Here is a 21,963-nt window from a genome sequence, read left to right as displayed (position 1 = left end):
ACTCGTTTGGGTTGATTGGTCCCATACAGAACCTCCCCATGTTGCCTAATGTTTTCCTAACGTCACACTCGTCACGTAGTTCACTTTTATTTCATAATCATTTCTGAGAGGTAACAGAATTGCATGACAACCTGCAGAGCTAGTTTCGTCAAAATTAACACACATACTTGATGTGACTTATAAGCCGAACGAGTTACTTTCCGACGTTATTTTAGATGTGCAAGTGCCAGTCAAAAACACGTGGCGACGGCAATATGCAAACCAATTCGCTAGTTAACACCGGTCTTGTTGTGCGTGTTTTAAGCTGAAGAGCATCTCCAAGCAGAAAATGGTCAACAGCAACATTCACACGGTTTCGTACTGCTCAAGTGCTACACTAAAACGGTAAGTTTCTTTTTCAGATCTGGAAAAACACGACCGAGAGAGGAATCAAACACGCAATCTTCGGATACGAAGTCCGACGCCTTATCCATTAGGCCACACGGTCACTGACAAACAAGTGGAACTTATATACGACTCATCTCAAAACGCTCACACCACTGAGGAGTTGTGTTTTCGTTCTACACAGACGCTGCCCCTTGCTCTTTCCCACCCATTTGATACATTCAACCTGCTACGAGACCTACCAAATATAGACTGGGAAACTAAACCACACACTTTGTGCATTCGGAAATGTAAGGCAGGGCGTCCCTCGCCGCATTTGCTACGATGTCCATTTGCTACTTCTGCAGAAGTAGCGGCGGCGGCGACGACGACGACGACGACGACGACGACGACAACCGCGGAAGGCTCTGAGATATGTGAGAAATACATCTATAAAATATATTTCAGACTGTCCCATCCCACCTTATGCTGTACCGCTTTGGCAAATGCTTTATCTGCGCCATTCGCCTTAATCACATCTGAGAGTAATTCTTAATAAAACGCCTCTCGCTAATTGTTAGTCATCCCAGATACTGTTTGCTATAAGGCCACGACGCGCAACTGATATCCAAAATTCGTCTGCCTCCTGTGAGGATCGAACTCACGACCCCTGGTTTACTAGACCAGTGCTCTGCCACTGAGCTAAAGAGGCGCGGCCTAGCGGTACTTTTGCGTACTTCATCCTTACGGTCGTCTGGATCATCAGACTTCAGCTGACAACACTTCATATTACCGTCTAATATTTGCAGCTATGGCGACCCATTACTGCTTGGCTACACATCTGACACGTAAACGAAGTGCTCTCCAAATAACACCACTTGCATTTCAGAACATGTCTTTCACACATGTCTACAAAATCACCTTCACCTTCAAATACAGTTTCCTTGCGACTGACGGAGACGTAGGCAAAGTTTAAAGTTGCTATTTCCATTACATCACGTTAATGAGAAAAACGGTAAGTAACATCTGCAGAGGAACAAAATTCCGTTCCTCCCCACCTGGGGCTCGAACCCACGACCCTGGGATTAAGAGCCTTATGTTCTACCGACTGAGCTAGCCGCGCTGCCTCGGTGAGTATATGCCGGTTAGCACGTCACACAGTACTCGTTTGGGTTGATTGGTCCCACACAGAACCTCCCCATGTTGCCTAATGTTTTCCTAACGTCACACTCGTCACGTAGTTCACTTTTATTTCATAATCATTTCTGAGAGGTAACAGAATTGCATGACAACCTGCAGAGCTAGTTTCGTCAAAATTAACACACATACTTGATGTGACTCATAAGCCGAACGAGTTACTTTCCGACGTTATTTTAGATGTGCAAGTGCCAGTCAAAAACACGCGGCGACGGCAATATGCAAACCAATTCGCTAGTTAACACCGGTCTTGTTGTGCGTGTTTTAAGCTGAAGAGCATCTCCAAGCAGAAAATGGTCAACAGCAACATTCACACGGTTTCGTACTGCTCAAGTGCTACACTAAAACGGTAAGTTTCTTTTTCAGATCTGGAAAAACACGACCGAGAGAGGAATCAAACACGCAATCTTCGGATACGAAGTCCGACGCCTTATCCATTAGGCCACACGGTCACTGACAAACAAGTGGAACTTATATACGACTCATCTCAAAACGCTCACACCACTGAGGAGTTGTGTTTTCGTTCTACACAGACGCTGCCCCTTGCTCTTTCCCACCCATTTGATACATTCAACCTGCTACGAGACCTACCAAATATAGACTGGGAAACTAAACCACACACTTTGTGCATTCGGAAATGTAAGGCAGGGCGTCCCTCGCCGCATTTGCTACGATGTCCATTTGCTACATCTGCAGAAGTAGCGGCGGCGGCGGCGACGACGACGACGACGACGACGACGACGACGACGACGACGACGACGACGACGACGACAACCGCGGAAGGCTCTGAGATATGTGAGAAATACATCTATAAAATATATTTCAGACTGTCCCATCCCACCTTATGCTGTACCGCTTTGGCAAATGCTTTATCTGCGCCATTCGCCTTAATCACATCTGAGAGTAATTCTTAATAAAACGCCTCTCGCTAATTGTTAGTCATCCCAGATACTGTTTGCTATAAGGCCACGACGCGCAACTGATATCCAAAATTCGTCTGCCTCCTGTGAGGATCGAACTCACGACCCCTGGTTTACTAGACCAGTGCTCTGCCACTGAGCTAAAGAGGCGCGGCCTAGCGGTGCTTTTGCGTACTTCATCCTTACGGTCGTCTGGATCATCAGACTTCAGCTGACAACACTTCATATTACCGTCTAATATTTGCAGCTATGGCGACCCATTACTGCTTGGCTACACATCTGACACGTAAAGGAAGTGCTCTCCAAATAACACCACTTGCATTTCAGAACATGTCTTTCACACATGTCTACAAAATCACCTTCACCTTCAAATACAGTTTCCTTGCGACTGACGGAGACGTAGGCAAAGTTTAAAGTTGCTATTTCCATTACATCACGTTAATGAGAAAAACGGTAAGTTACATCTGCAGAGGAACAAAATTCCGTTCCTCCCCACGTGGGGCTCGAACCCACGACCCTGGGATTAAGAGCCTTATGTTCTACCGACTGAGCTAGCCGCGCTGCCTCGGTGAGTATATGCCGGTTAGCACGTCACACAGTACTCGTTTGGGTTGATTGGTCCCATACAGAACCTCCCCATGTTGCCTAATGTTTTCCTAACGTCACACTCGTCACGTAGTTCACTTTTATTTCATAATCATTTCTGAGAGGTAACAGAATTGCATGACAACCTGCAGAGCTAGTTTCGTCAAAATTAACACACATACTTGATGTGACTTATAAGCCGAACGAGTTACTTTCCGACGTTATTTTAGATGTGCAAGTGCCAGTCAAAAACACGTGGCGACGGCAATATGCAAACCAATTCGCTAGTTAACACCGGTCTTGTTGTGCGTGTTTTAAGCTGAAGAGCATCTCCAAGCAGAAAATGGTCAACAGCAACATTCACACGGTTTCGTACTGCTCAAGTGCTACACTAAAACGGTAAGTTTCTTTTTCATATCTGGAAAAACACGACCGAGAGAGGAATCAAACACGCAATCTTCGGATACGAAGTCCGACGCCTTATCCATTAGGCCACACGGTCACTGACAAACAAGTGGAACTTATATACGACTCATCTCAAAACGCTCACACCACTGAGGAGTTGTGTTTTCGTTCTACACAGACGCTGCCCCTTGCTCTTTCCCACCCATTTGATACATTCAACCTGCTACGAGACCTACCAAATATAGACTGGGAAACTAAACCACACACTTTGTGCATTCGGAAATGTAAGGCAGGGCGTCCCTCGCCGCATTTGCTACGATGTCCATTTGCTACTTCTGCAGAAGTAGCGGCGGCGGCGACGACGACGACGACGACGACGACGACGACGACGACAACCGCGGAAGGCTCTGAGATATGTGAGAAATACATCTATAAAATATATTTCAGACTGTCCCATCCCACCTTATGCTGTACCGCTTTGGCAAATGCTTTATCTGCGCCATTCGCCTTAATCACATCTGAGAGTAATTCTTAATAAAACGCCTCTCGCTAATTGTTAGTCATCCCAGATACTGTTTGCTATAAGGCCACGACGCGCAACTGATATCCAAAATTCGTCTGCCTCCTGTGAGGATCGAACTCACGACCCCTGGTTTACTAGACCAGTGCTCTGCCACTGAGCTAAAGAGGCGCGGCCTAGCGGTACTTTTGCGTACTTCATCCTTACGGTCGTCTGGATCATCAGACTTCAGCTGACAACACTTCATATTACCGTCTAATATTTGCAGCTATGGCGACCCATTACTGCTTGGCTACACATCTGACACGTAAACGAAGTGCTCTCCAAATAACACCACTTGCATTTCAGAACATGTCTTTCACACATGTCTACAAAATCACCTTCACCTTCAAATACAGTTTCCTTGCGACTGACGGAGACGTAGGCAAAGTTTAAAGTTGCTATTTCCATTACATCACGTTAATGAGAAAAACGGTAAGTAACATCTGCAGAGGAACAAAATTCCGTTCCTCCCCACCTGGGGCTCGAACCCACGACCCTGGGATTAAGAGCCTTATGTTCTACCGACTGAGCTAGCCGCGCTGCCTCGGTGAGTATATGCCGGTTAGCACGTCACACAGTACTCGTTTGGGTTGATTGGTCCCACACAGAACCTCCCCATGTTGCCTAATGTTTTCCTAACGTCACACTCGTCACGTAGTTCACTTTTATTTCATAATCATTTCTGAGAGGTAACAGAATTGCATGACAACCTGCAGAGCTAGTTTCGTCAAAATTAACACACATACTTGATGTGACTCATAAGCCGAACGAGTTACTTTCCGACGTTATTTTAGATGTGCAAGTGCCAGTCAAAAACACGCGGCGACGGCAATATGCAAACCAATTCGCTAGTTAACACCGGTCTTGTTGTGCGTGTTTTAAGCTGAAGAGCATCTCCAAGCAGAAAATGGTCAACAGCAACATTCACACGGTTTCGTACTGCTCAAGTGCTACACTAAAACGGTAAGTTTCTTTTTCAGATCTGGAAAAACACGACCGAGAGAGGAATCAAACACGCAATCTTCGGATACGAAGTCCGACGCCTTATCCATTAGGCCACACGGTCACTGACAAACAAGTGGAACTTATATACGACTCATCTCAAAACGCTCACACCACTGAGGAGTTGTGTTTTCGTTCTACACAGACGCTGCCCCTTGCTCTTTCCCACCCATTTGATACATTCAACCTGCTACGAGACCTACCAAATATAGACTGGGAAACTAAACCACACACTTTGTGCATTCGGAAATGTAAGGCAGGGCGTCCCTCGCCGCATTTGCTACGATGTCCATTTGCTACATCTGCAGAAGTAGCGGCGGCGGCGGCGACGACGACGACGACGACGACGACGACGACGACAACCGCGGAAGGCTCTGAGATATGTGAGAAATACATCTATAAAATATATTTCAGACTGTCCCATCCCACCTTATGCTGTACCGCTTTGGCAAATGCTTTATCTGCGCCATTCGCCTTAATCACATCTGAGAGTAATTCTTAATAAAACGCCTCTCGCTAATTGTTAGTCATCCCAGATACTGTTTGCTATAAGGCCACGACGCGCAACTGATATCCAAAATTCGTCTGCCTCCTGTGAGGATCGAACTCACGACCCCTGGTTTACTAGACCAGTGCTCTGCCACTGAGCTAAAGAGGCGCGGCCTAGCGGTACTTTTGCGTACTTCATCCTTACGGTCGTCTGGATCATCAGACTTCAGCTGACAACACTTCATATTACCGTCTAATATTTGCAGCTATGGCGACCCATTACTGCTTGGCTACACATCTGACACGTAAAGGAAGTGCTCTCCAAATAACACCACTTGCATTTCAGAACATGTCTTTCACACATGTCTACAAAATCACCTTCACCTTCAAATACAGTTTCGTAGCGACTGACGGAGACGTAGGGAAAGTTTAAAGTTGCTATTTCCATTACATCACGTTAATGAGAAAAAGAGGAACAAAATTCCGTTCCTCCCCACGTGGGGCTCGAACCCACGACCCTGGGATTAAGAGCCTTATGTTCTACCGACTGAGCTAGCCGCGCTGCCTCGGTGAGTATATGCCGGTTAGCACGTCACACAGTACTCGTTTGGGTTGATTGGTCCCATACAGAACCTCCCCATGTTGCCTAATGTTTTCCTAACGTCACACTCGTCACGTAGTTCACTTTTATTTCATAATCATTTCTGAGAGGTAACAGAATTGCATGACAACCTGCAGAGCTAGTTTCGTCAAAATCAACACACATACTTGATGTGACTCATAAGCCGAACGAGTTACTTTCCGACGTTATTTTAGATGTGCAAGTGCCAGTCAAAAACACGCGGCGACGGCAATATGCAAACCAATTCGCTAGTTAATACCGGTCTTGTTGTGCGTGTTTTAAGCTGAAGAGCATCTCCAAGCAGAAAATGGTCAACAGCAACATTCACACGGTTTCGTACTGCTCAAGTGCTACACTAAAACGGTATGTTTCTTTTTCAGATCTGGAAAAACACGACCGAGAGAGGAAGCAAACACGCAATCTTTGGATACGAAGTCCGACGCCTTATCCATTAGGCCACACGGTCACTGACAAACAAGTGGAACTTATATACGACTCATCTCAAAACGCTCACACCACTGAGGAGTTGTGTTTTCGTTCTACACAGACGCTGCCCCTTGCTCTTTCCCACCCATTTGATACATTCAACCTGCTACGAGACCTACCAAATATAGACTGGGAAACTAAACCACACACTTTGTGCATTCGGAAATGTAAGGCAGGGCGTCCCTCGCCGCATTTGCTACGATGTCCATTTGCTACTTCTGCAGAAGTGGCGGCGGCGGCGGCGGCAACGACGACGACGACGACGACGACGACGACGACGACGACGACGACGACAACCGCGGAAGGCTCTGAGATATGTGAGAAATACATCTATAAAATATATTTCAGACTGTCCCATCCCACCTTATGCTGTACCGCTTTGGCAAATGCTTTATCTGCGCCATTCGCCTTAATCACATCTGAGAGTAATTCTTAATAAAACGCCTCTCGCTAATTGTTAGTCATCCCAGATACTGTTTGCTATAAGGCCACGACGCGCAACTGATATCCAAAATTCGTCTGCCTCCTGTGAGGATCGAACTCACGACCCCTGGTTTACTAGACCAGTGCTATGCCACTGAGCTAAAGAGGCGCGGCCTAGCGGTACTTTTGCGTACTTCATCCTTACAGTCGTCTGGATCATCAGACTTCAGCTGACAACACTTCATATTACCGTCTAATATTTGCAGCTATGGCGACCCATTACTGCTTGGCTACACATCTGACACGTAAACGAAGTGCTCTCCAAATAACACCACTTGCATTTCAGAACATGTATTTCACACATGTCTACAAAATCACCTTCACCTTCAAATACAGTTTCGTAGCGACTGACGGAGACGTAGGCAAAGTTTAAAGTTGCTATTTCCATTACATCACGTTAATGAGAAAAACGGTAAGTTACATCTGCAGAGGAACAAAATTCCGTTCCTCCCCACGTGGGGCTCGAACCCACGACCCTGGGATTAAGAGCCTTATGTTCTACCGACTGAGCTAGCCGCGCTGCCTCGGTGAGTATATGCCGGTTAGCACGTCACACAGTACTCGTTTGGGTTGATTGGTCCCATACAGAACCTCCCCATGTTGCCTAATGTTTTCCTAACGTCACACTCGTCACGTAGTTCACTTTTATTTCATAATCATTTCTGAGAGGTAACAGAATTGCATGACAACCTGCAGAGCTAGTTTCGTCAAAATTAACACACATACTTGATGTGACTCATAAGCCGAACGAGTTACTTTCCGACGTTATTTTAGATGTGCAAGTGCCAGTCAAAAACACGCGGCGACGGCAATATGCAAACCAATTCGCTAGTTAACACCGGTCTTGTTGTGCGTGTTTTAAGCTGAAGAGCATCTCCAAGCAGAAAATGGTCAACAGCAACATTCACACGGTTTCGTACTGCTCAAGTGCTACACTAAAACGGTAAGTTTCTTTTTCAGATCTGGAAAAACACGACCGAGAGAGGAATCAAACACGCAATCTTCGGATACGAAGTCCGACGTCTTATCCATTAGGCCACACGGTCACTGACAAACAAGTGGAACTTATATACGACTCATCTCAAAACGCTCACACCACTGAGGAGTTGTGTTTTCGTTCTACACAGACGCTGCCCCTTCCTCTTTCCCACCCATTTGATACATTCAACCTGCTACGAGACTTACCAAATATAGACTGGGAAACTAAACCACACACTTTGTGCATTCGGAAATGTAAGGCAGGGCGTCCCTCGCCGCATTTGCTACGATGTCCATTTGCTACATCTGCACAAGTAGCGGCGGCGACGACGACGACGACGACGACAACCGCGGAAGGCTCTGAGATATGTGAGAAATACATCTATAAAATATATTTCAGACTGTCCCATCCCACCTTATGCTGTACCGCTTTGGCAAATGCTTTATCTGCGCCATTCGCCTTAATCACATCTGAGAGTAATTCTTAATAAAACGCCTCTCGCTAATTGTTAGTCGTCCCAGATACTGTTTGCTATAAGGCCACGACGCGCAACTGATATCCAAAATTCGTCTGCCTCCTGTGAGGATCGAACTCACGACCCCTGGTTTACTAGACCAGTGCTCTGCCACTGAGCTAAAGAGGCGCGGCCTAGCGGTACTTTTGCGTACTTCATCCTTACGGTCGTCTGGATCATCAGACTTCAGCTGATAACACTTCATATTACCGTCTAATATTTGCAGCTATGGCGACCCATTACTGCTTGCCTACACATCTGACACGTAAAGGAAGTGCTCTCCAAATAACACCACTTGCATTTCAGAACATGTCTTTCACACATGTCTACAAAATCACCTTCACCTTCAAATACAGTTTCGTAGCGACTGACGGAGACGTAGGGAAAGTTTAAAGTTGCTATTTCCATTACATCACGTTAATGAGAAAAACGGTAAGTTACATCTGCAGAGGAACAAAATTCCGTTCCTCCCCACGTGGGGCTCGAACCCACGACCCTGGGATTAAGAGCCTTATGTTCTACCGACTGAGCTAGCCGCGCTGCCTCGGTGAGTATATGCCGGTTAGCACGTCACACAGTACTCGTTTGGGTTGATTGGTCCCATACAGAACCTCCCCATGTTGCCTAATGTTTTCCTAACGTCACACTCGTCACGTAGTTCACTTTTATTTCATAATCATTTCTGAGAGGTAACAGAATTGCATGACAACCTGCAGAGCTAGTTTCGTCAAAATTAACACACATACTTGATGTGACTCATAAGCCGAACGAGTTACTTTCCGACGTTATTTTAGATGTGCAAGTGCCAGTCAAAAACACGCGGCGACGGCAATATGCAAACCAATTCGCTAGTTAACACCGGTCTTGTTGTGCGTGTTTTAAGCTGAAGAGCATCTCCAAGCAGAAAATGGTCAACAGCAACATTCACACGGTTTCGTACTGCTCAAGTGCTACACTAAAACGGTAAGTTTCTTTTTCAGATCTGGAAAAACACGACCGAGAGAGGAATCAAACACGCAATCTTCGGATACGAAGTCCGACGCCTTATCAATTAGGCCACACGGTCACTGACAAACAAGTGGAACTTATATACGACTCATCTCAAAACGCTCACACCACTGAGGAGTTGTGTTTTCGTTCTACACAGACGCTGCCCCTTGCTCTTTCCCACCCATTTGATACATTCAACCTGCTACGAGACCTACCAAATATAGACTGGGAAACTAAACCACACACTTTGTGCATTCGGAAATGTAAGGCAGGGCGTCCCTCGCCGCATTTGCTACGATGTCCATTTGCTACATCTGCAGAAGTAGCGGCGGCGACGCCGACGACGACGACGACGACGACGACGACGACTCAACCGCGGAAGGCTCTGAGATATGTGAGAAATACATCTATAAAATATATTTCAGACTGTCCCATCCCACCTTATGCTGTACCGCTTTGGCAAATGCTTTATCTGCGCCATTCGCCTTAATCACATCTGAGAGTAATTCTTAATAAAACGCCTCTCGCTAATTGTTAGTCATCCCAGATACTGTTTGCTATAAGGCCACGACGCGCAACTGATATCCAAAATTCGTCTGCCTCCTGTGAGGATCGAACTCACGACCCCTGGTTTACTAGACCAGTGTTCTGCCACTGAGCTAAAGAGGCGCGGCCTAGCGGTACTTTTGCGTACTTCATCCTTACGGTCGTCTGGATCATCAGACTTCAGCTGATAACACTTCATATTACCGTCTAATATTTGCAGCTATGGCGACCCATTACTGCTTGCCTACACATCTGACACGTAAAGGAAGTGCTCTCCAAATAACACCACTTGCATTTCAGAACATGTCTTTCACACATGTCTACAAAATCACCTTCACCTTCAAATACAGTTTCGTAGCGACTGACGGAGACGTAGGGAAAGTTTAAAGTTGCTATTTCCATTACATCACGTTAATGAGAAAAACGGTAAGTTACATCTGCAGAGGAACAAAATTCCGTTCCTCCCCACGTGGGGCTCGAACCCACGACCCTGGGATTAAGAGCCTTATGTTCTACCGACTGAGCTAGCCGCGCTGCCTCGGTGAGTATATGCCGGTTAGCACGTCACACAGTACTCGTTTGGGTTGATTGGTCCCATACAGAACCTCCCCATGTTGCCTAATGTTTTCCTAACGTCACACTCGTCACGTAGTTCACTTTTATTTCATAATCATTTCTGAGAGGTAACAGAATTGCATGACAACCTGCAGAGCTAGTTTCGTCAAAATCAACACACATACTTGATGTGACTCATAAGCCGAACGAGTTACTTTCCGACGTTATTTTAGATGTGCAAGTGCCAGTCAAAAACACGCGGCGACGGCAATATGCAAACCAATTCGCTAGTTAATACCGGTCTTGTTGTGCGTGTTTTAAGCTGAAGAGCATCTCCAAGCAGAAAATGGTCAACAGCAACATTCACACGGTTTCGTACTGCTCAAGTGCTACACTAAAACGGTATGTTTCTTTTTCAGATCTGGAAAAACACGACCGAGAGAGGAAGCAAACACGCAATCTTTGGATACGAAGTCCGACGCCTTATCCATTAGGCCACACGGTCACTGACAAACAAGTGGAACTTATATACGACTCATCTCAAAACGCTCACACCACTGAGGAGTTGTGTTTTCGTTCTACACAGACGCTGCCCCTTACTCTTTCCCACCCATTTGATACATTCAACCTGCTACGAGACCTACCAAATATAGACTGGGAAACTAAACCACACACTTTGTGCATTCGGAAATGTAAGGCAGGGCGTCCCTCGCCGCATTTGCTACGATGTCCATTTGCTACTTCTGCAGAAGTAGCGGCGGCGACGACGACGACGACGACGACGACGACGACAACCGCGGAAGGCTCTGAGATATGTGAGAAATACATCTATAAAATATATTTCAGACTGTCCCATCCCACCTTATGCTGTACCGCTTTGGCAAATGCTTTATCTGCGCCATTCGCCTTAATCACATCTGAGAGTAATTCTTAATAAAACGCCTCTCGCTAATTGTTAGTCATCCCAGATACTGTTTGCTATAAGGCCACGACGCGCAACTGATATCCAAAATTCGTCTGCCTCCTGTGAGGATCGAACTCACGACCCCTGGTTTACTAGACCAGTGCTCTGCCACTGAGCTAAAGAGGCGCGGCCTAGCGGTACTTTTGCGTACTTCATCCTTACGGTCGTCTGGATCATCAGACTTCAGCTGACAACACTTCATATTACCGTCTAATATTTGCAGCTATGGCGACCCATTACTGCTTGGCTACACATCTGACACGTAAAGGAAGTGCTCTCCAAATAACACCACTTGCATTTCAGAACATGTCTTTCACACATGTCTACAAAATCACCTTCACCTTCAAATACAGTTTCGTAGCGACTGACGGAGACGTAGGCAAAGTTTAAAGTTGCTATTTCCATTACATCACGTTAATGAGAAAAACGGTAAGTTACATCTGCAGAGGAACAAAATTCCGTTCCTCCCCACGTGGGGCTCGAACACACGACCCTGGGATTAAGAGCCTTATGTTCTACCGACTGAGCTAGCCGCGCTGCCTCGGTGAGTATATGCCGGTTAGCACGTCACACAGTACTCGTTTGGGTTGATTGGTCCCATACAGAACCTCCCCATGTTGCCTAATGTTTTCCTAACGTCACACTCGTCACGTAGTTCACTTTTATTTCATAATCATTTCTGAGAGGTAACAGAATTGCATGACAACCTGCAGAGCTAGTTTCGTCAAAATTAACACACATACTTGATGTGACTCATAAGCCGAACGAGTTACTTTCCGACGTTATTTTAGATGTGCAAGTGCCAGTCAAAAACACGCGGCGACGGCAATATGCAAACCAATTCGCTAGTTAACACCGGTCTTGTTGTGCGTGTTTTAAGCTGAAGAGCATCTCCAAGCAGAAAATGGTCAACAGCAACATTCACACGGTTTCGTACTGCTCAAGTGCTACACTAAAACGGTAAGTTTCTTTTTCAGATCTGGAAAAACACGACCGAGAGAGGAATCAAACACGCAATCTTCGGATACGAAGTCCGACGCCTTATCCATTAGGCCACACGGTCACTGACAAACAAGTGGAACTTATATACGACTCATCTCAAAACGCTCACACCACTGAGGAGTTGTGTTTTCGTTCTACACAGACGCTGCCCCTTGCTCTTTCCCACCCATTTGATACATTCAACCTGCTACGAGACCTACCAAATATAGACTGGGAAACTAAACCACACACTTTGTGCATTCGGAAATGTAAGGCAGGGCGTCCCTCGCCGCATTTGCTACGATGTCCATTTGCTACATCTGCAGAAGTAGCGGCGGCGGCGGCGGCGGCGGCGACGACGACGACGACGACGACGACGACGACGACGACGACGACGACGACGACGACGACGACAACCGCGGAAGGCTCTGAGATATGTGAAAAATATATCTATAAAATATATTTCAGACTGTCCCATCCCACCTTATGCTGTACCGCTTTGGCAAATGCTTTATCTGCGCCATTCGCCTTAATCACATCTGAGAGTAATTCTTAATAAAACGCCTCTCGCTAATTGTTAGTCATCCCAGATACTGTTTGCTATAAGGCCACGACGCGCAACTGATATCCACGACGCGCAACTGATATCCAAAATTCGTCTGCCTCCTGTGAGGATCGAACTCACGACCGCTGGTTTACTAGACCAGTGTTCTGCCACTGAGCTAAAGAGGCGCGGCCTAGCGGTACTTTTGCGTACTTCATCCTTACGGTCGTCTGGATCATCAGACTTCAGCTGATAACACTTCATATTACCGTCTAATATTTGCAGCTATGGCGACCCATTACTGCTTGCCTACACATCTGACACGTAAAGGAAGTGCTCTCCAAATAACACCACTTGCATTTCAGAACATGTCTTTCACACATGTCTACAAAATCACCTTCACCTTCAAATACAGTTTCGTAGCGACTGACGGAGACGTAGGGAAAGTTTAAAGTTGCTATTTCCATTACATCACGTTAATGAGAAAAACGGTAAGTTACATCTGCAGAGGAACAAAATTCCGTTCCTCCCCACGTGGAGCTCGAACCCACGACCCTGGGATTAAGAGCCTTATGTTCTACCGACTGAGCTAGCCGCGCTGCCTCGGTGAGTATATGCCGGTTAGCACGTCACACAGTACTCGTTTGGGTTGATTGGTCCCATACAGAACCTCCCCATGTTGCCTAATGTTTTCCTAACGTCACACTCGTCACGTAGTTCACTTTTATTTCATAATCATTTCTGAGAGGTAACAGAATTGCATGACAACCTGCAGAGCTAGTTTCGTCAAAATCAACACACATACTTGATGTGACTCATAAGCCGAACGAGTTACTTTCCGACGTTATTTTAGATGTGCAAGTGCCAGTCAAAAACACGCGGCGACGGCAATATGCAAACCAATTCGCTAGTTAATACCGGTCTTGTTGTGCGTGTTTTAAGCTGAAGAGCATCTCCAAGCAGAAAATGGTCAACAGCAACATTCACACGGTTTCGTACTGCTCAAGTGCTACACTAAAACGGTATGTTTCTTTTTCAGATCTGGAAAAACACGACCGAGAGAGGAAGCAAACACGCAATCTTTGGATACGAAGTCCGACGCCTTATCCATTAGGCCACACGGTCACTGACAAACAAGTGGAACTTATATACGACTCATCTCAAAACGCTCACACCACTGAGGAGTTGTGTTTTCGTTCTACACAGACGCTGCCCCTTGCTCTTTCCCACCCATTTGATACATTCAACCTGCTACGAGACCTACCAAATATAGACTGGGAAACTAAACCACACACTTTGTGCATTCGGAAATGTAAGGCAGGGCGTCCCTCGCCGCATTTGCTACGATGTCCATTTGCTACTTCTGCAGAAGTAGCGGCGGCGACGACGACGACGACGACGACGACGACGACAACCGCGGAAGGCTCTGAGATATGTGAGAAATACATCTATAAAATATATTTCAGACTGTCCCATCCCACCTTATGCTGTACCGCTTTGGCAAATGCTTTATCTGCGCCATTCGCCTTAATCACATCTGAGAGTAATTCTTAATAAAACGCCTCTCGCTAATTGTTAGTCATCCCAGATACTGTTTGCTATAAGGCCACGACGCGCAACTGATATCCAAAATTCGTCTGCCTCCTGTGAGGATCGAACTCACGACCCCTGGTTTACTAGACCAGTGCTATGCCACTGAGCTAAAGAGGCGCGGCCTAGCGGTACTTTTGCGTACTTCATCCTTACAGTCGTCTGGATCATCAGACTTCAGCTGACAACACTTCATATTACCGTCTAATATTTGCAGCTATGGCGACCCATTACTGCTTGGCTACACATCTGACACGTAAACGAAGTGCTCTCCAAATAACACCACTTGCATTTCAGAACATGTCTTTCACACATGTCTACAAAATCACCTTCACCTTCAAATACAGTTTCGTAGCGACTGACGGAGACGTAGGCAAAGTTTAAAGTTGCTATTTCCATTACATCACGTTAATGAGAAAAACGGTAAGTTACATCTGCAGAGGAACAAAATTCCGTTCCTCCCCACGTGGGGCTCGAACCCACGACCCTGGGATTAAGAGCCTTATGTTCTACCGACTGAGCTAGCCGCGCTGCCTCGGTGAGTATATGCCGGTTAGCACGTCACACAGTACTCGTTTGGGTTGATTGGTCCCATACAGAACCTCCCCATGTTGCCTAATGTTTTCCTAACGTCACACTCGTCACGTAGTTCACTTTTATTTCATAATCATTTCTGAGAGGTAACAGAATTGCATGACAACCTGCAGAGCTAGTTTCGTCAAAATTAACACACATACTTGATGTGACTCATAAGCCGAACGAGTTACTTTCCGACGTTATTTTAGATGTGCAAGTGCCAGTCAAAAACACGCGGCGACGGCAATATGCAAACCAATTCGCTAGTTAACACCGGTCTTGTTGTGCGTGTTTTAAGCTGAAGAGCATCTCCAAGCAGAAAATGGTCAACAGCAACATTCACACGGTTTCGTACTGCTCAAGTGCTACACTAAAACGGTAAGTTTCTTTTTCAGATCTGGAAAAACACGACCGAGAGAGGAATCAAACACGCAATCTTCGGATACGAAGTCCGACGCCTTATCAATTAGGCCACACGGTCACTGACAAACAAGTGGAACTTATATACGACTCATCTCAAAACGCTCACACCACTGAGGAGTTGTGTTTTCGTTCTACACAGACGCTGCCCCTTGCTCTTTCCCACCCATTTGATACATTCAACCTGCTACGAGACCTACCAAATATAGACTGGGAAACTAAACCACACACTTTGTGCATTCGGAAATGTAAGGCAGGGCGTCCCTCGCCGCATTTGCTACGATGTCCATTTGCTACATCTGCAGAAGTAGCGGCGGCGACGCCGACGACGACGACGACGACGACGACGACGACTCAACCGCGGAAGGCTCTGAGATATGTGAGAAATACATCTATAAAATATATTTCAGACTGTCCCATCCCACCTTATGCTGTACCGCTTTGGCAAATGCTTTATCTGCGCCATTCGCCTTAATCACATCTGAGAGTAATTCTTAATAAAACGCCTCTCGCTAATTGTTAGTCATCCCAGATACTGTTTGCTATAAGGCCACGACGCGCAACTGATATCCAAAATTCGTCTGCCTCCTGTGAGGATCGAACTCACGACCCCTGGTTTACTAGACCAGTGTTCTGCCACTGAGCTAAAGAGGCGCGGCCTAGCGGTACTTTTGCGTACTTCATCCTTACGGTCGTCTGGATCATCAGACTTCAGCTGATAACACTTCATATTACCGTCTAATATTTGCAGCTATGGCGACCCATTACTGCTTGCCTACACATCTGACACGTAAAGGAAGTGCTCTCCAAATAACACCACTTGCATTTCAGAACATGTCTTTCACACATGTCTACAAAATCACCTTCACCTTCAAATACAGTTTCGTAGCGACTGACGGAGACGTAGGGAAAGTTTAAAGTTGCTATTTCCATTACATCACGTTAATGAGAAAAACGGTAAGTTACATCTGCAGAGGAACAAAATTCCGTTCCTCCCCACGTGGGGCTCGAACCCACGACCCTGGGATTAAGAGCCTTATGTTCTACCGACTGAGCTAGCCGCGCTGCCTCGGTGAGTATATGCCGGTTAGCACGTCACACAGTACTCGTTTGGGTTGATTGGTCCCATACAGAACCTCCCCATGTTGCCTAATGTTTTCCTAACGTCACACTCGTCACGTAGTTCACTTTTATTTCATAATCATTTCTGAGAGGTAACAGAATTGCATGACAACCTGCAGAGCTAGTTTCGTCAAAATCAACACACATACTTGATGTGACTCATAAGCCGAACGAGTTACTTTCCGACGTTATTTTAGATGTGCAAGTGCCAGTCAAAAACACGCGGCGACGGCAATATGCAAACCAATTCGCTAGTTAATACCGGTCTTGTTGTGCGTGTTTTAAGCTGAAGAGCATCTCCAAGCAGAAAATGGTCAACAGCAACATTCACACGGTTTCGTACTGCTCAAGTGCTACACTAAAACGGTATGTTTCTTTTTCAGATCTGGAAAAACACGACCGAGAGAGGAAGCAAACACGCAATCTTTGGATACGAAGTCCGACGCCTTATCCATTAGGCCACACGGTCACTGACAAACAAGTGGAACTTATATACGACTCATCTCAAAACGCTCACACCACTGAGGAGTTGTGTTTTCGTTCTACACAGACGCTGCCCCTTACTCTTTCCCACCCATTTGATACATTCAACCTGCTACGAGACCTACCAAATATAGACTGGGAAACTAAACCACACACTTTGTGCATTCGGAAATGTAAGGCAGGGCGTCCCTCGCCGCATTTGCTACGATGTCCATTTGCTACTTCTGCAGAAGTAGCGGCGGCGACGACGACGACGACGACGACGACGACGACAACCGCGGAAGGCTCTGAGATATGTGAGAAATACATCTATAAAATATATTTCAGACTGTCCCATCCCACCTTATGCTGTACCGCTTTGGCAAATGCTTTATCTGCGCCATTCGCCTTAATCACATCTGAGAGTAATTCTTAATAAAACGCCTCTCGCTAATTGTTAGTCATCCCAGATACTGTTTGCTATAAGGCCACGACGCGCAACTGATATCCAAAATTCGTCTGCCTCCTGTGAGGATCGAACTCACGACCCCTGGTTTACTAGACCAGTGCTCTGCCACTGAGCTAAAGAGGCGCGGCCTAGCGGTACTTTTGCGTACTTCATCCTTACGGTCGTCTGGATCATCAGACTTCAGCTGACAACACTTCATATTACCGTCTAATATTTGCAGCTATGGCGACCCATTACTGCTTGGCTACACATCTGACACGTAAAGGAAGTGCTCTCCAAATAACACCACTTGCATTTCAGAACATGTCTTTCACACATGTCTACAAAATCACCTTCACCTTCAAATACAGTTTCGTAGCGACTGACGGAGACGTAGGCAAAGTTTAAAGTTGCTATTTCCATTACATCACGTTAATGAGAAAAACGGTAAGTTACATCTGCAGAGGAACAAAATTCCGTTCCTCCCCACGTGGGGCTCGAACACACGACCCTGGGATTAAGAGCCTTATGTTCTACCGACTGAGCTAGCCGCGCTGCCTCGGTGAGTATATGCCGGTTAGCACGTCACACAGTACTCGTTTGGGTTGATTGGTCCCATACAGAACCTCCCCATGTTGCCTAATGTTTTCCTAACGTCACACTCGTCACGTAGTTCACTTTTATTTCATAATCATTTCTGAGAGGTAACAGAATTGCATGACAACCTGCAGAGCTAGTTTCGTCAAAATTAACACACATACTTGATGTGACTCATAAGCCGAACGAGTTACTTTCCGACGTTATTTTAGATGTGCAAGTGCCAGTCAAAAACACGCGGCGACGGCAATATGCAAACCAATTCGCTAGTTAACACCGGTCTTGTTGTGCGTGTTTTAAGCTGAAGAGCATCTCCAAGCAGAAAATGGTCAACAGCAACATTCACACGGTTTCGTACTGCTCAAGTGCTACACTAAAACGGTAAGTTTCTTTTTCAGATCTGGAAAAACACGACCGAGAGAGGAATCAAACACGCAATCTTCGGATACGAAGTCCGACGCCTTATCCATTAGGCCACACGGTCACTGACAAACAAGTGGAACTTATATACGACTCATCTCAAAACGCTCACACCACTGAGGAGTTGTGTTTTCGTTCTACACAGACGCTGCCCCTTGCTCTTTCCCACCCATTTGATACATTCAACCTGCTACGAGACCTACCAAATATAGACTGGGAAACTAAACCACACACTTTGTGCATTCGGAAATGTAAGGCAGGGCGTCCCTCGCCGCATTTGCTACGATGTCCATTTGCTACATCTGCAGAAGTAGCGGCGGCGGCGGCGGCGACGACGACGACGACGACGACGACGACGACGACGACGACGACGACAACCGCGGAAGGCTCTGAGATATGTGAAAAATATATCTATAAAATATATTTCAGACTGTCCCATCCCACCTTATGCTGTACCGCTTTGGCAAATGCTTTATCTGCGCCATTCGCCTTAATCACATCTGAGAGTAATTCTTAATAAAACGCCTCTCGCTAATTGTTAGTCATCCCAGATACTGTTTGCTATAAGGCCACGACGCGCAACTGATATCCACGACGCGCAACTGATATCCAAAATTCGTCTGCCTCCTGTGAGGATCGAACTCACGACCGCTGGTTTACTAGACCAGTGTTCTGCCACTGAGCTAAAGAGGCGCGGCCTAGCGGTACTTTTGCGTACTTCATCCTTACGGTCGTCTGGATCATCAGACTTCAGCTGATAACACTTCATATTACCGTCTAATATTTGCAGCTATGGCGACCCATTACTGCTTGCCTACACATCTGACACGTAAAGGAAGTGCTCTCCAAATAACACCACTTGCATTTCAGAACATGTCTTTCACACATGTCTACAAAATCACCTTCACCTTCAAATACAGTTTCGTAGCGACTGACGGAGACGTAGGGAAAGTTTAAAGTTGCTATTTCCATTACATCACGTTAATGAGAAAAACGGTAAGTTACATCTGCAGAGGAACAAAATTCCGTTCCTCCCCACGTGGAGCTCGAACCCACGACCCTGGGATTAAGAGCCTTATGTTCTACCGACTGAGCTAGCCGCGCTGCCTCGGTGAGTATATGCCGGTTAGCACGTCACACAGTACTCGTTTGGGTTGATTGGTCCCATACAGAACCTCCCCATGTTGCCTAATGTTTTCCTAACGTCACACTCGTCACGTAGTTCACTTTTATTTCATAATCATTTCTGAGAGGTAACAGAATTGCATGACAACCTGCAGAGCTAGTTTCGTCAAAATCAACACACATACTTGATGTGACTCATAAGCCGAACGAGTTACTTTCCGACGTTATTTTAGATGTGCAAGTGCCAGTCAAAAACACGCGGCGACGGCAATATGCAAACCAATTCGCTAGTTAATACCGGTCTTGTTGTGCGTGTTTTAAGCTGAAGAGCATCTCCAAGCAGAAAATGGTCAACAGCAACATTCACACGGTTTCGTACTGCTCAAGTGCTACACTAAAACGGTATGTTTCTTTTTCAGATCTGGAAAAACACGACCGAGAGAGGAAGCAAACACGCAATCTTTGGATACGAAGTCCGACGCCTTATCCATTAGGCCACACGGTCACTGACAAACAAGTGGAACTTATATACGACTCATCTCAAAACGCTCACACCACTGAGGAGTTGTGTTTTCGTTCTACACAGACGCTGCCCCTTGCTCTTTCCCACCCATTTGATACATTCAACCTGCTACGAGACCTACCAAATATAGACTGGGAAACTAAACCACACACTTTGTGCATTCGGAAATGTAAGGCAGGGCGTCCCTCGCCGCATTTGCTACGATGTCCATTTGCTACTTCTGCAGAAGTAGCGGCGGCGACGACGACGACGACGACGACGACGACGACAACCGCGGAAGGCTCTGAGATATGTGAGAAATACATCTATAAAATATATTTCAGACTGTCCCATCCCACCTTATGCTGTACCGCTTTGGCAAATGCTTTATCTGCGCCATTCGCCTTAATCACATCTGAGAGTAATTCTTAATAAAACGCCTCTCGCTAATTGTTAGTCATCCCAGATACTGTTTGCTATAAGGCCACGACGCGCAACTGATATCCAAAATTCGTCTGCCTCCTGTGAGGATCGAACTCACGACCCCTGGTTTACTAGACCAGTGCTATGCCACTGAGCTAAAGAGGCGCGGCCTAGCGGTACTTTTGCGTACTTCATCCTTACAGTCGTCTGGATCATCAGACTTCAGCTGACAACACTTCATATTACCGTCTAATATTTGCAGCTATGGCGACCCATTACTGCTTGGCTACACATCTGACACGTAAACGAAGTGCTCTCCAAATAACACCACTTGCATTTCAGAACATGTCTTTCACACATGTCTACAAAATCACCTTCACCTTCAAATACAGTTTCGTAGCGACTGACGGAGACGTAGGCAAAGTTTAAAGTTGCTATTTCCATTACATCACGTTAATGAGAAAAACGGTAAGTTACATCTGCAGAGGAACAAAATTCCGTTCCTCCCCACGTGGGGCTCGAACCCACGACCCTGGGATTAAGAGCCTTATGTTCTACCGACTGAGCTAGCCGCGCTGCCTCGGTGAGTATATGCCGGTTAGCACGTCACACAGTACTCGTTTGGGTTGATTGGTCCCATACAGAACCTCCCCATGTTGCCTAATGTTTTCCTAACGTCACACTCGTCACGTAGTTCACTTTTATTTCATAATCATTTCTGAGAGGTAACAGAATTGCATGACAACCTGCAGAGCTAGTTTCGTCAAAATTAACACACATACTTGATGTGACTCATAAGCCGAACGAGTTACTTTCCGACGTTATTTTAGATGTGCAAGTGCCAGTCAAAAACACGCGGCGACGGCAATATGCAAACCAATTCGCTAGTTAACACCGGTCTTGTTGTGCGTGTTTTAAGCTGAAGAGCATCTCCAAGCAGAAAATGGTCAACAGCAACATTCACACGGTTTCGTACTGCTCAAGTGCTACACTAAAACGGTAAGTTTCTTTTTCAGATCTGGAAAAACACGACCGAGAGAGGAATCAAACACGCAATCTTTGGATACGAAGTCCGACGTCTTATCCATTAG

The 21,963-nt window shown here is 46.1% G+C and overlaps 14 non-coding genes across 14 annotated transcripts; all 14 read right to left on the bottom strand.

The window, feature by feature from the left end:
• Positions 1-1,003: 1,003 nt before the first annotated feature.
• On the bottom strand, positions 1,004-1,075 carry Trnat-agu (transfer RNA threonine (anticodon AGU)). Its single transcript has one exon. It is a non-coding gene; the product is annotated as a tRNA-Thr (tRNA).
• Positions 1,076-2,558: 1,483 nt separating this feature from the next.
• Positions 2,559-2,630, bottom strand: Trnat-agu (transfer RNA threonine (anticodon AGU)). Its single transcript has one exon. It is a non-coding gene; the product is annotated as a tRNA-Thr (tRNA).
• A 1,459-nt stretch (positions 2,631-4,089) lies between these two features.
• Positions 4,090-4,161, bottom strand: Trnat-agu (transfer RNA threonine (anticodon AGU)). The gene has a single exon. It is a non-coding gene; the product is annotated as a tRNA-Thr (tRNA).
• A 1,459-nt stretch (positions 4,162-5,620) lies between these two features.
• Trnat-agu (transfer RNA threonine (anticodon AGU)) lies at positions 5,621-5,692 on the bottom strand. The gene has a single exon. It is a non-coding gene; the product is annotated as a tRNA-Thr (tRNA).
• Positions 5,693-7,151: 1,459 nt separating this feature from the next.
• Trnat-agu (transfer RNA threonine (anticodon AGU)) lies at positions 7,152-7,223 on the bottom strand. The gene has a single exon. It is a non-coding gene; the product is annotated as a tRNA-Thr (tRNA).
• Positions 7,224-8,664: 1,441 nt separating this feature from the next.
• Positions 8,665-8,736, bottom strand: Trnat-agu (transfer RNA threonine (anticodon AGU)). Its single transcript has one exon. It is a non-coding gene; the product is annotated as a tRNA-Thr (tRNA).
• A 1,458-nt stretch (positions 8,737-10,194) lies between these two features.
• On the bottom strand, positions 10,195-10,266 carry Trnat-agu (transfer RNA threonine (anticodon AGU)). Its single transcript has one exon. It is a non-coding gene; the product is annotated as a tRNA-Thr (tRNA).
• Positions 10,267-11,716: 1,450 nt separating this feature from the next.
• On the bottom strand, positions 11,717-11,788 carry Trnat-agu (transfer RNA threonine (anticodon AGU)). The gene has a single exon. It is a non-coding gene; the product is annotated as a tRNA-Thr (tRNA).
• Positions 11,789-13,303: 1,515 nt separating this feature from the next.
• Trnat-agu (transfer RNA threonine (anticodon AGU)) lies at positions 13,304-13,375 on the bottom strand. Its single transcript has one exon. It is a non-coding gene; the product is annotated as a tRNA-Thr (tRNA).
• Positions 13,376-14,825: 1,450 nt separating this feature from the next.
• Positions 14,826-14,897, bottom strand: Trnat-agu (transfer RNA threonine (anticodon AGU)). Its single transcript has one exon. It is a non-coding gene; the product is annotated as a tRNA-Thr (tRNA).
• Positions 14,898-16,355: 1,458 nt separating this feature from the next.
• Positions 16,356-16,427, bottom strand: Trnat-agu (transfer RNA threonine (anticodon AGU)). Its single transcript has one exon. It is a non-coding gene; the product is annotated as a tRNA-Thr (tRNA).
• Positions 16,428-17,877: 1,450 nt separating this feature from the next.
• On the bottom strand, positions 17,878-17,949 carry Trnat-agu (transfer RNA threonine (anticodon AGU)). Its single transcript has one exon. It is a non-coding gene; the product is annotated as a tRNA-Thr (tRNA).
• Positions 17,950-19,443: 1,494 nt separating this feature from the next.
• Trnat-agu (transfer RNA threonine (anticodon AGU)) lies at positions 19,444-19,515 on the bottom strand. Its single transcript has one exon. It is a non-coding gene; the product is annotated as a tRNA-Thr (tRNA).
• Positions 19,516-20,965: 1,450 nt separating this feature from the next.
• Positions 20,966-21,037, bottom strand: Trnat-agu (transfer RNA threonine (anticodon AGU)). Its single transcript has one exon. It is a non-coding gene; the product is annotated as a tRNA-Thr (tRNA).
• Positions 21,038-21,963: the final 926 nt, after the last annotated feature.

The sequence above is a fragment of the Schistocerca gregaria genome, chromosome 4 (assembly GCF_023897955.1).
Source record: "Schistocerca gregaria isolate iqSchGreg1 chromosome 4, iqSchGreg1.2, whole genome shotgun sequence".
Classification (NCBI taxonomy): Eukaryota; Metazoa; Arthropoda; class Insecta; order Orthoptera; family Acrididae; genus Schistocerca; species Schistocerca gregaria.
The sequence above is the reverse complement of the archived record's forward strand: the minus strand, read 5'-3'. Positions and strand labels throughout refer to the sequence as shown.